This window comes from Notolabrus celidotus, chromosome 3 (genome assembly GCF_009762535.1).
Source record: "Notolabrus celidotus isolate fNotCel1 chromosome 3, fNotCel1.pri, whole genome shotgun sequence".
Taxonomy (NCBI): Eukaryota; Metazoa; Chordata; class Actinopteri; order Labriformes; family Labridae; genus Notolabrus; species Notolabrus celidotus.
This window is the reverse complement of record NC_048274.1, coordinates 12,907,954-12,921,719: the sequence shown is the minus strand read 5'-3', so window position 1 is coordinate 12,921,719 and position 13,766 is coordinate 12,907,954. Positions and strand designations below refer to the sequence as shown.

At 38.8% G+C, this 13,766-nt stretch overlaps 1 protein-coding gene across 1 annotated transcript in view; it reads left to right on the top strand.

Moving 5' to 3' along the window:
- The window catches only part of galnt18b (UDP-N-acetyl-alpha-D-galactosamine:polypeptide N-acetylgalactosaminyltransferase 18b), a 197,144-nt gene that overhangs the window by 42,894 nt on the left and 140,484 nt on the right, over positions 1–13,766 (top strand). The window lies entirely within an intron of this gene.

Genomic DNA, 13,766 nt, shown 5'->3' with positions numbered 1-13,766 from the left:
AATTGTGTAAGGAACTATTTAAGGTATATTTTATTTTTTCAAGTTTAAGAAAATGCATGGTGTCTGTAATCCATCTGGTAAAGCTGGGTTGTGATTACGCTTTCCAGGAAAGAAGTATAAGACGCTTGATAAAACTTGTTTTAACACAAGGTTCAGTGTGGAATTTGCACCCTAAAAATTAATGGGATACCTGGTTATCTGTTTTGCAGGCGTTGACTCATAAACCAAGTTGTGTGTGAATGTGTGAACCTAGTTTCAGGACAGTCAGTTGAAAATGTGTGAGCAGGTTTCCTCTAAAATCTCTTTGATGGCATATAAAAGTGAAGTGAGGGATTTGAAGCACTAAAAGTTCCATTATGTCATTAAATAACTGTTAAAATCTGCACGAAGGGTAAACTATGTAATTCACCTAAACTGCGGCATGAGGAGCGAGTGGACCTTGAGAGTCATTGAGATTGTTTTTGGAGGACGATGAATGTCTAACAAGCTAACTGTTGTGATTCATCAGACTAGACCAAAGTGGTGAACAGGCAGACTGATATTGCCACAGCCAGAGCAGCTTCATTCATTAATATCTTCAGCGCTATGGCTAAAAATATTAATTAGTGCAGCTTTGAAGGTGAAGTTGGTAATACAAGCACGTTGTCAACCATTGCTAATTGAAAGAATATTAAAAAAACATCACTAAGTTCTTTGGAGAAGTTGTGTGGTTGTGTGCCCATCATTTGAATCTGCTGTTGCAGAACTTTAAATCATCTCAGGAAGAGCTGGAGGAACTTCTGCTGCTTTGAAGAAATATTATCTCTCACTTTAGGAGAGACAGCTGAATTTAAAAACAACTGGTATTATCAACTTTTTATCAAAGCAAGTATAAAGAGAATCTTCAACCTCTGTGTTTTCAATTATAAGGATGCACAGAAAACCTAGATACCAGCTTTGACTCAAACTATTGAGCTTGTTTTTCAGTGCATCTTTTAAACCTTGATAAATTCCCATGTTAAAGTTAAATGTGTTTTTTCCACATGACTGCAGATCCTGCCAATTTTCCCACTATTTCTTTCCCAGCTATTTGTTTCCCCAAATTAATTATCTTTATTGAGGTAACTGCCCTGCCTCTCACTCTGTGTGGGGCCTGCCAGGGATCCCTGGGTGAATGGGAAATGGTTTTGGAAGAAAAAAAAGCTGGCAGATAAAAACCGAACAATGGAATCCCTGAATGCAATTAAGCAAAAGAATTAGAAGTCTCTGCAGTGTAAAAGAAATGTCCTGCCTCAGTACTTCCTCTCATTCATGCAGGGAAGAAGAACTTTGGTGTTGTGATAAGGTAAAGCCTTTCATTCCTCTGTGCTCGGAGCTCCTGCTGTCCAAAAACGGAGCAGAATTTCAGACTTCATTTTCATGCCAGAGTTATGAAGTCAGTGTGCATGGTATTAAGAACAACTACTCCACTCAGTGTTACTGTTTTCCTCTCAAGACCAACACTTTCTGTGCAGAATTGGATTTTACAAGATGTTCCACATGATCAAATACTCTCCCTTATGCCTTTCATTTTTATTTTGCTGCTTGATTTGTTTACGTTGTGTTTCCACCTCCATCTGCAGTTACTCAGTTTGATTGCAGAGCAGCCCATTTGAGTTAAAAATCACTTGATGTGAATTGAAACATTCCTGGAATGTTTAATCCTGTAGGAATAAGCAACTAAGATTCAGTCATGAAACAGTTGTCATATTGGAATGTGGTTAATTAGTATGAATTTGCAGATTTGATGTTGCATTGAAATGTCCCTTCATTATATACACAGAGACCAGTACAGGGTGTGCAGCAAAGACAGAGTGTTTTCAGCAGATTGTCAGTGATGTGTAACGGGATGAATTTCTTTCCCACAAATGACTCCCAGGGATGTGATATTTATAGAAGTTTCATCTGTTTCAGAGGGTAATGAAACAAACTAAATTGTGTATGTGAAATGTTTAAATGGAAAATATATAGTCATGTTATGCAAAATGTAGAGGTAGTGTGTCTTCTTTTTTTTTCAAACTTTTTATTTCTATATTTTTTTTCCATTGACACACAACAAGCTCACATACAGGAGATGTATTCCCTTTACACTTAATCTTTACATATTAATGAGACAATTTCCTATAACTAAAATCGTTGTCTCTACATTCTTATCTTATTTCACAATATAGATTCATTGGTTATAATGTACAATTACACAAGTGTATTTAGGGTAAAACTGAACTGAAATCAATAAATCAAATCAAATAAATAAATAAAATTCTAGAGGTGACTAGAGCTCAGGCATCGCCTGTATCACTGGTGCCCATGTACTGAGAAATCTGTTTGTCTTCAGCTGTAACCTTGCTGTGGTTTTCTCCATTATAAGGACAGCTTTAACTCTGCCTCTCCATTGCGAAATGCCGGGAGGAAGCAGATACAACCAGGACGTTGTAATTGTTTTTTGGCTATTAAAAGCAAAATTCTTAGCAAGGACATTAAGTCTCTATCATTAATATTATCAGGGGTTATGCCGAATATAAAGAGAGAAGGATTTAAAGAAAATTTAAAACCAAAGATTTGTTGGAGTTCTTTTTGGATATTTTTCCCAAAATCACTAAGTTTTGGGCAATCCCAAAATATATGGGTGAATTCCCCCGATTAACCCATAGCGCCTCCAGCACAACTCAGATGTGTTACTGTATTTGGAAGTTATAGAAGGAGTATTAAAATACCTTATTTTGACCAATCAAATTCCCTCCATGCCGGGCTGTGTTAGTCTGTGTCCTACTCTAAATGATTCCATCCAGTCTTCATCCGTTATCATGATGTTTACTTCCATTTCCCATTTTTCTTTCACCCCTAAGTTGTCATCCCCAGATTCAGTGTGTCTTCTTAAGCTAAACAGCTTCACTATACTGAATATCATCATATTCTACCCCTAATACAAACTATAAAATCCTCTCAACCACATGATTAGAACTCCTTTTATTTCATTATAAACCAGGCATTAATACAAAACATACAACTGCAAAGTACATCATACTGCACACAGCCTTGTAGGCATTAGAAGGCTGTATTATGCCTGTAGTTATCTCTGCACTGGCTTCCTCTTCAGTAAAAACATTCCTTACAAAATTCTCCTTTAAGTGTTTAAAGCCGTGCACGATCTCGCCCTGACTTACATCACAGAACTTCTTACCCACTTACAGTACAGCTCAGCCCCTCAGATCCTCACATCAAGGCCTCTTAATGATCTCCACATTTGCAGCAAACTTTTTGGAGACAGGTCCTTCTCTGTAGCTGCTCCAACACTCGGGAATAGTTTACCTTTAAATATGATGAGCGGATTCTTTTGACTCCTTTAAAAGACCCTCTTTTACTCCCGTGCCTCCCCCCTGTGATTGAATATCTGCATGGATGTGTACATATAATTATGCATCAATGCATTTTTGCATGTATTCATGTTCTTGTATTGTATAGATTTGTCTCCTCACTCTCAGATGTTGGTTGAAAAGCACTTTGGCACATACCTTTTGTTTATAAAAGCACTCTATGAAATTGGCCTTGACCTTTATTCAATTGTACTGCATTAAACTGCACTGCGCTGCAAATTTTTCAAACACTCACATCAAGTACTGCATAACCTTTTGGGAGTTTTGTAAAGAGGAAGCAGGAGCATTGCTCAGCTGCCAGAGTGTGTGGACACTTTCTCTTTGCACTGTGGTTACTTCAAGAAGTGTTTGGTGGAAGCAAATATTAAGCATTATTATATAGCATGTGTTTGTTTTTTAATTATTGTGGATGACCCAGAGAATGAGCAGTTTCAGGCTCAAACAGAGGCCCTATGGGTACATGTGCATGACTGTGATTGACTGTGGAGGTTGCCGCTTGGCATTACCTTACCTTGATTTGGTATCCAAATACAGTGTAAGCATGAAGAAAAAGACCATAGTGAAAAAAATGACTTTAAACATCAAGGACTGACTCAGGAAATGCTTTCACAGCTGAACTTGTGAGATACAGGAAGCGTGCTGACAGTCATAATTAGTTACAAAAGATTCAAACTTTTATAATTTAGTGTCAACTCAGATATCAGCTATTCGAGTTGGCAAGTTTGGATCTTTATTCATAGAGAGCCATAAAGTGATGCAGAAATATTCTTTGGTTGAGGGATGCTATGAATATTTACTCCGAAAGCAACAACCTTATCTTTATCAAGACATCAAGCGAAAGTCGAGGCACAACTTTGAAATCCTCTTAACAAAGTTGTGCAGAAACCACAACGAGGAACCAGCCGTGTCAGGTTTTCATCTGCGGCTGTCTCGGCTGCTCATCATCATTAATCTATCTTACTTTCTTCCTCACTTAGCAGATGACACATCTCAAGCGGAGAAGCAGATGTACGCGCTGATTGATGTGATTTGTAGAACAGAGGCGTGCCGCGCGTGGAACATTTTATCGCACAGTTTTGCTCAGTTAGTCAGTCAGTGTAAGACAGATGTTGCAAGGAAACAGAGGATGACTTGACTTCTAAATTATCTCTTCTTGCTTCCTTTACTTTTTCTAATTCGCAAATAATGTCGGCATCATTTGCAAACTTTGATTCCCTCTGAGCATTAATGTATCTTTTAATGAATCTTGGAGATTGATTCGGCTTTTATAAGCATTTATGTTTTGAAGCACACACACACACACACACACACACACACACACACACACACACACACACACACACACACACACACACACACACACTGTTTTTAAAATTCTCTCCATACTCTTTGACCGATATTAAGTAATGCTTCATTTGCACTGACCCCACCTTCGACTGAGATAAGAAGTATTAAGAATTTGATGAAACGTGGAACATAAGAAGATTTGGAACAATAGAGCAATGCTTTGGATGTTTCTAAAGGATCAAGCATGGCATTTGGGATCAGCAACACCTCAGGAGACCCACACAGAGAAATGTAAGAGTGAGAAAAAAGGAGCAGGAAAAACACGTATGCAGAGCAGGAAGACATTCATAGAATAAGAATATGGAGCCGTTCGTGAACTCCAGCTGAATCTGTGCCACTGTCAAAGATTTGGACTAGTAATGTGAGGGATAAAGTGTAGTGAATGGGTGGTTAAGGCGAGACAAGACCACAACACCACTTCCTGCTCTTCCTGTTGGTTTTCTCATTTCAATTTAATTCACTCTCAAGTTCAAACATAAGCCTGCTTATCTGTGATTAATTACATAAAACTGAACACATCCACTGACATCAACATGAGACAAGGTGAGCTGGACTTCTGCAAGAATATCTGTGTTGAAATTTCTTTCCACATTAAGCTTTCTGAGGCTCTGTTTCTCTGGAGAAACACTTTTTTACATAAACAAATGACACAACTTGAACATTGTTGCTATTATAACCACCACTTATGGTTTACTTTGAAGGGACCAGCAACTTAGAGTCAAAATCAAAATCAACTCAAATTGTTATTTATCACACAAGGATGATGGAGATGCTCTCTTGCTGCTATTGACTGGATTGCAGGACAGGAACTTACTCCAATTTTTCCTATCTGAGATGGTTGGGATCCAGTAGCTACTCACACTGTGCTCAATTACTGTCATTATTTACAGACTCTCAAGACCAGCCTGAGACAGAAACTAAGGTTTTTTCCCCAATGTTTACTATTTTCTATTGGGAACAGAAAGAAACGTACTTTTATTAATCCCCATGGGGGAAATTAAAATTTTCCACTCGTGTTATTTTTTGGCCATGCTACACACAGTTTGGTATATACATACAATTTTTATGCACAAACATGCAGTGGACATGCACTTAGGGAGAGATGTCAGAGTGAGGATGCTGCCATCAACCAGCTCACCCAGAGCAGTTGGGGGGTTCGGTGCCTTGCTCAAGGGCACCTCGGCATGCCCAAACAAGTGAACCAGCACTTCTCCAGCCACCAGTCCACTTGCCAAACTTCGTCCATACTGGGACTAGAAATGGCAACCCTCCGGTTCCCAAGCCAAGTCCCTATGGACTGAGCTACTGCCGCCCCAAACTAACCATTTGCCACAGTGTCAACAGGCAGAGGTGAAATGTGTCAGGTTCCTTTTTGCCAGAGTGATTTGAAGTGTGTGATCAGGTCATCCCTAGAGTCACTTTTGCTGTTACTAGTCATGGGGTTTTGACCAATCAGAATCCAGGAGTTTCCAAAGTCACAAATAAGAGTACTTGACTCACTGGAACTGCCAGCACTGCTGCCACTATGCAGAGTTGCATATCCTAGCTCCTGTGGAACTACACTACTACTACTGCTGTGTGTAGTACTCTTCCTATTGAAGTACCTATAACAACTTCACTTCAAAAACAAACTCTCGCTGTAAGATAAGATGTGAGAGGGACTGAAGCTGAGTGAGAAATGCCAATTCCAGGTATTTTTTCACTGTCGTTCTCCTGCTGTGACCCCAAAGAAGTCCATTACACAGAGGTCAGACTGTGGGTACTATACAGTCTTAACTAATGTGCCAACAACTATCCTTGTCCTACCTTCAGATCCAGAGGTCTCATCTCAGCACAAGTTTCTGCATTGTGAAGACTGCTCTCTTTCCCAAAATGTTCTAGTTACTTACAATTAACAACTACATTTTTAATAATTTTAATGTTATTTCTTTTAATATATTGTTGGTAAATTATTACTCAAGTCTTATTCAACTTACATGTTTGATTTAAATATTTTCACCAATCAGTACAAACAACTGTATTTGAAATGTTAATGTGACACTTGGATAAACATGGATAAAAAGACATATTGACACATTAACCCAAGGTAGGTTCGAGGATCCAGAAGCAGACTGGCACACAGGAGCAGGTAGGTTTGAGTTTACTAGAAACAAGAAAGACTGTACAAAACAAAACCACTCTCAAAGGAAACTAAGCATAATCTCAAAACTGAGAGGCTAAACGTGAACTACAATAAATGCAGGCAAATACGTCACATTACAGCTTACTAGTTGCACAGACAAAAGTGACGTTGTGGCAGCAGCCAACCTATACCAACTGATAACTGATCAGCCTCACCTGTGGCCACTGAGAGGGGTGAGAAGACAAAACCAAAACACAGCAGGTATAATATACTAACGAGAAATAAAAACTAAATGAAATGAACAGAGTCCAATATCCACAGAGGAGGGATCGTGACATGTTTTTAATGGAGGACATGCAGCAAAGAGAAAAATGATGCTCCAAATGGCCAGCATGTATGTGAGTTTTAACCTTTTGTGCATAACAATCTTCCCTCAATAGTATCATATTGCATCAAGCCTTTTGTCTACAGTTTCATTTGCCATAGGCAAGTCTTTAACTTATTCCAAAGGTTTGTACTTTTTTGTTTTTACTAATGTAAAATGAGACTTTCCAATAACCTTTACAGTTTTGGAAATCACATCCAGAACACATCCCTCCAGCACAAAAGCTTAAAGGACATCCTTTGTCAGGGTGCTGAGCTTCAATAACCCACACTTAGCGGGTTAAAGTGTGAGGGAGTTGTGTTTGTGTGGGTGTGGATACAGTCAGGTAAGTGAGACCGTGCAGGTCATAGGGGTCCACACCTGAACAAAACCGTGTTGGGTCAGACACAGGGTACGGGGCGGTAACATGCTGCATGAACAGCCCTGCAGGAGTATCACAGCTCACAGGGAAGCAGGTAACACAATAGCCTGTCTGATGTTTGATAGAGAACACAGCCACAGATGCAGCTGAAAGACGGCTGTGTAGTTTGTTCCAAATTTAAAGTCTAATGGTCTGAAATTTAAGGACTGTTTTTCAGATATTATCATTCATACCAGGTGTCCTTTCTACTCAAAGTGGCACTATGTTGCTTTCATGACAAGAGAGATGAAGGTAAATCTGATCTTAGAGAAACCTTTGAACAACATTTGAACGTCTTCATTAACAGGCAAGCATCTGTTTTTCCATTTCCTTTTCCCTTATTGATTTAATTCAAATTATTGTAATGCTTCTTGAAGACCTTGTTCATCAGCTTCATAAACAGTTCATAAAGATCTGTGTTTACACAAATGGACCTTAAAATCATTTGGACGAATACATTTCAATCAGGAGAGACATGTTAATGAATAAAGATAAATATCTATTTTACAGAGATGATGTGATATTGACTTACTGTCTCTCTTTGGCACTGAACTATAGGGAGGCTGGGTGATTGAAGGGTGTTCGCCCTGAGCGTCAGAGGTGGTGGTGGTGGTGGAGGTGCAGGCTGATGAAGTTGTCTGCGGCTGATGAGATGACAGAGCTGATCAAACTGTGAAGTTGAGGAGATGGCTTACGGTGTTGTCTAAGGTTGATGAGAGGATGAATCTGATGATGTTGTGAAGACTGGGTGGTGATGGTGAGGTGGAGAGTTGATGAATGAGCTGGCCTGATTGAACGGCATGAATGAACTGTAAGGAGAGAAAACCCTTATTTAATAAAGACAGCAGTGATCCCATAGGTTAACAGTGAGAGTGTGTTTCAGTGCTATTGGATAGATGTCACCAGGAACAGCTGATGAAAACAGGAAAATATGAGTGAGCATGCAGAGAGGAGTGACTGCAACTTAGTTACTTGACCAAACTTTTGCTCGAGCTCCATTTAGTCACCGTTTTTGCTCTCCTACATCAGACTTCCACCAGATATGTGGTCCGGCTCCGTGCTCTGTTGTCCTTTAACACCAGCAGCTGCGTTTTCAGAACAGAGCACAGAGCAGGACCACCAGACAGCTGGAGTCATGTGACCAAGGTTTTCCCACTGTAATTACTGAATCAAGGATTATCCTCCTCCTCTCCTTGCATGTTGTCTTTCTTGTCCTCTGAAAACCTCTAACCTGTTGACTCCAGGCCTGGCTCCGCTCAGCATGACGGTTTGTTGTTGTAGTTAAGTGAAATACGATCTGGTGATAACACTGAGTGTTTTATTCTAAAAATTAACCGGATGTTTTTATTTTGTCTTGGTGCCTGACTTCCTGTCCCGCTCGATCTGATCTGTTGAGATTGATGCGTCGTGCTCCAACATCCGGCAAAAATAGATGTCTCTCGTATCTGATCCAGAGGGCTCCGACCTGCCAGATTAGAGCTGGGGCCACAATGCAACGGAGAAGATCCAGTGGAAGTTAACACATTGACTAGAATAGAAACCTATCAGATCTGGTGCCGTGATGTATCGGAGACAGACTGGACCGGGATCTGATGGAATTTGGCCGTTACATTTATTCGGTTAGTAGTTATTTTCACAGTGACTTATCTGCATTATACATGTAAATTCCACATGTTGTGCATCTTTTAGACATTTTTCACTTGCAAGAACCAAACCATCAACAGGATGCAATTTGACAATGATTTATTGATTTAATTGGAAAAGTGCTCCTGAATTTGATATTGAACTTCTTGCTGTTTCTGGTTTTGGGTAGCTTATTAGGGGATTTACCGTAGCTCTTGGGAACGAAGATCCCCCCTTAAGATCCCTATGTTTAGTGTGAAAGAAAGAAATAGGAAGAAAAAGGAAGAAGGGTGGGTGTGGTGCGGAAACTGAGAACGAAAGAGGTGGAGAGGGATAGGTTTTAATTTATAAGAGAGTCGGAATGAGGCGTGGTTGAGGTGTGGTCCTGCTCCTGAAACTTTGCTTTGTAGCATCACTAAATGAAATGCATCTGTGATAACTCTAAGGTTTTTTTTAACAACAATGTGCAATTATGAAAACGGATCTCCAACATAACCAGATGTTCCCTCCATGACCTCAGAGTTACCTATTTTTACTTTGTTTGTGCAAAATTTTTTACAACATTTATCAGTTTTTTTTAATAATATGACTGTTTGTCCAAAGATGGGATTATGGGATTGGTTGGAAAATGTTAAATTGAGAAATATTATCAGATAATTTATGTTTGAATGGACTAAATCCCCCTATAAAGATAGTAATAATCCATCAAACTAAAAGTAAGAAAGATACCACATGTTATATTGTTTCATTCAATCTGATAAAATAAACAGTAATTAAAGCAATGCAACATTACATGGACTTGAAGTTGTGAAAATCCACTGCATATGGCTATAAGTGAGAAAATGGGTATATATAGTTAGACTGCAGCGTCTGCTCATCTTTTTATAATAAGGTCAAAAGTATTTGCTGTTGCAGCAAATCACTGGAGGTTTAGTTTTTATCACTTGTTCAGTTTTATATTACATATTAGGCACCAGTGTAAATCAATGTACGATCACCTCTCAGCAAATTAAGTTGCTGAAAGTGGCTGGAAATTTTTCTGCTTATCAGGCCTGTGAGTGCTCCCATCCACAACAACATGGTGTTTAGTATCAGCAATTATACATGAACATAATAGATTGTCTAATGTCCCCTACATCTGCTGCCTGTTGGAGAGTGACAAGTTGATTTATGAGACTTGGGGGAACAGTAAAGAATTAATGAGGTTGATAAGATGCTTGCCTCAAGGTCACTGTCCGCTGATTCTCATACATCTGCTCTCTGACTGTAAATCTGATGAATACATCTACCAGATGCCTGACAACTGACAACACCATTATGTCTTCTTCTTTGGGGATGTTTAAGTTTTATTTATGAATGCTTCAAAAGTTTTCCAGCATAGATCAGATAGACAAGTTTTGAGGGATTTGACTTTGACAGGCAATTTATAGTGATTTGGTTGTTACGTCGGTTTGGAACTCTGATAGTTAAAAAATATGCCAAATTTTAACAGATAAAATTCACATTCACTGCACATTTTATAGATATAGTCAAAAGATTAGCTTTTTTTATATTTTATTTCATTATCATTACTATTTGACTGATGCATGAAATAACCACAGCACATGATTAAGGTAATATCTGAAAATCTCCAAAGTGCTTTACAAGGTAAAAATAAAAGAAGGCAAGAATAAACAAAACAACATATTGATATAGAAATAGTAAAATCTGTCAGAATAATAACGCCCTCACCTCAAGGAGGAGGCCACTGGGAAGAGATGGGTCTTTAACAATGATTTAAAACATCCAATAGTGGGGGTTGATCTCAAAGTCTATAGCATGCTCTGTTTTGTGTTTGCTTCTTGCCTCTCATTGTTAGTTAGGTCATCTCTTTCAATCAGCTTCTTGTTTTCATAGCTTTCATACTTATCTTCAATGCTAGTTTGGTCCTCTGGAGCAAAACACACCAGATAAACTGATTGGCTCACTCTCCAGGTTCCCAGAGTTAATTCTGAACTAGGTAGATCTGCCTTTTGCATTTTTGCACCATCTGCATGGAACTCACTTCAATGCAATTTAAAAATATATGCACTAGTTTCTTTTAGTCATTTTAAATAATTAGTTTTACAATTTTTAACTTCTGATTGTACCTGTTTTAACTGACTTTGTGTAACATTATTTCAATGGTTGTAACATTACTTTTAATTTTTGTCTGTTTTTAATTGATCATCACTCTTTTAGGGTTACATCTTTTATTTGCTAGTCATGCATTTTAATCTTTCTTTTATATACTCGTCGTCATTGTAAATGAGGGCTTGCTCTCAATGATTTTCAAATTTAAATAAAGATAATAATAATTGTATCTTTCAACCTCTCTCACTGTTTGTGCTCTTTTCCTCCTCTCATCCTTTCCTTTGCTGGAGACTTGTCAGCCATTAACCATGAATATTAAGTTTTATGCCCTCCAAATAAATTAAAATTAATATTAAAAATATCCTTACATGTAGAATGCTAACAGAAACTGATTTTTTGCCAGTGTCAACAGGCGGAGGTTAAGTGCTGGACTCTTTTCCACAGATTGATTTAATTTGATATTAGGCAATATTAGGTTTCCCTTGGCAATACTTTACTATCCAGATATAACACATCATTTTGATGAGGCTTTGACCTATCAGAATCAAGTATTTAACACAGCTGTGTAATTCACATTAATGAACATATTCACTTAATCTTTACAATTTTAAAAACCCTCCATAAAACAACTACATTTTTGCATTCCATTGAAAAACACTGTAGAAATCCTCAAAAGTAGAGAAGACAGTGAATACAGGGGCCTAAACAGTTTAGGCCCCTGTATTCACTGTTCAGTTTAAAACTGAAAGAGGAAAATGTCAGGTGAAATTATGATGTCTTGATTATTGCTCTGCTTTAATTTAAACTGGCACACAGACTGTTTGTTTGGGAACCTGGAGGGGATGTGAAAGCTGCTGCTGCATGCACAGTGGCAAGAATTCTTAACTAAACACGACATGATGGATAGATGCTCGCTTAGCGTGTCTAAATCACCTTATTTAACACAAACCATTGCACACACAAGGACAGCTGTGGCTTAGAGCTGTTTCTGCTCCTTTTCTCTCTTTTTTTAATCCTGGTAAATTTACCCCAGGTTTGGGATGGGATATAATCTCAACAGGAATCTAGTTTGAAGTGATGTAAAAAGTTACCTGTAAGATACACAGTCTTTGCAAAGTCGCGGCAAACATGTCAGTAAATATAGGAGAGTGTCTGACTTTGGTCTAAAGCCTTCTCATATTTGGGATGTATAAGAGAAATGGATTTCTTACAACAATAAATACCTACATTTATCTCGTGGGAGACATGCAGGAAAGGGGCCACAGGTTGGGATTGAATCTGGGCTGCCAGCTATATGGGCACGCAACTTATCCATTAGGTCAAATCTGTGCCTTGGCTATAGATCTTAACACACTATTGCTTCTCAAGTTGTTAATTAGAATGTAAATAATGCAGTGAACTGAAAAGAAAGTATTAGCTTGACGTTGCTTACTGCTGGTGGCTGCAGCTGAATTACTGCATAAGTTGGCCATCGTTTTCATCATTTTAACCAGTATAACAAAAAGTGTATCTAAATCTGACTACCAACCCGAGCTTTAAGAGTTCACTTTTGATTTTAATCTGTTTCATTACCAGTTAACACCTCCATCACCTCCATCACCAGCATCACCACCACCTCTCTCAAAGGAATCAGTGCTGTGAATGCTTCTGATATACTGTTGTAAGCTCTTTGTCGTGTGCGGTTGTAACATAAGCTCTGGCTGGCTCCTCCAGGACACGCAATTTGGTCCTCCTCTCCATCTGTCTGTCCAGAATTTGTCCTTCAATTGGTGAATCCACTTAGCAGACCCGTTACTTCTCCCATTCTGTGCTCCAGGAACACAAGATTTTATTTACACCCAAAATGAATCTGTCCCCGGAGGTCACCGCTGATTCCTTCAGTTTAACGGAGACACCAGCAGTTGTACAGATTTCATTGATCGGTCAAAGGAAACTAAGAAGATCCACTATGCTCAGCAAAATGCCTCAGACTCCTTCCTGCAGAGGCCATTAGCTCTCTGATCAGAGGGAGTTAAGACGGATGGTCTTTATCGAGGCTGAGGCCGTTAAATAGCGCAGCCTGGGTTTCATTGATGATGCTGCTGAACGTGCTGCAGCTTTGTGAAACACCCGTAGTGACCCAGCAGGGAGCTCAGCATGGAAACCAAGCAGGCTTCATTACAGCCCATCTTCAAACATAGGCACTTAGATTAGATGCTGTTGTTTGAGGAAGCCAATTTAATTTTACTGCTCAGTATGCCTCAAGGACTATATCTGCTAGTTTTGTACCCTACATGAACGCCTTTGTGCTGCTCCTACTTTGCTGTCATTGTTATTATAATAATGTCATATGTAGTTTTATTTCCTCAATTAGATGTTTTTTTTATCCATAACGAGCCATCAATA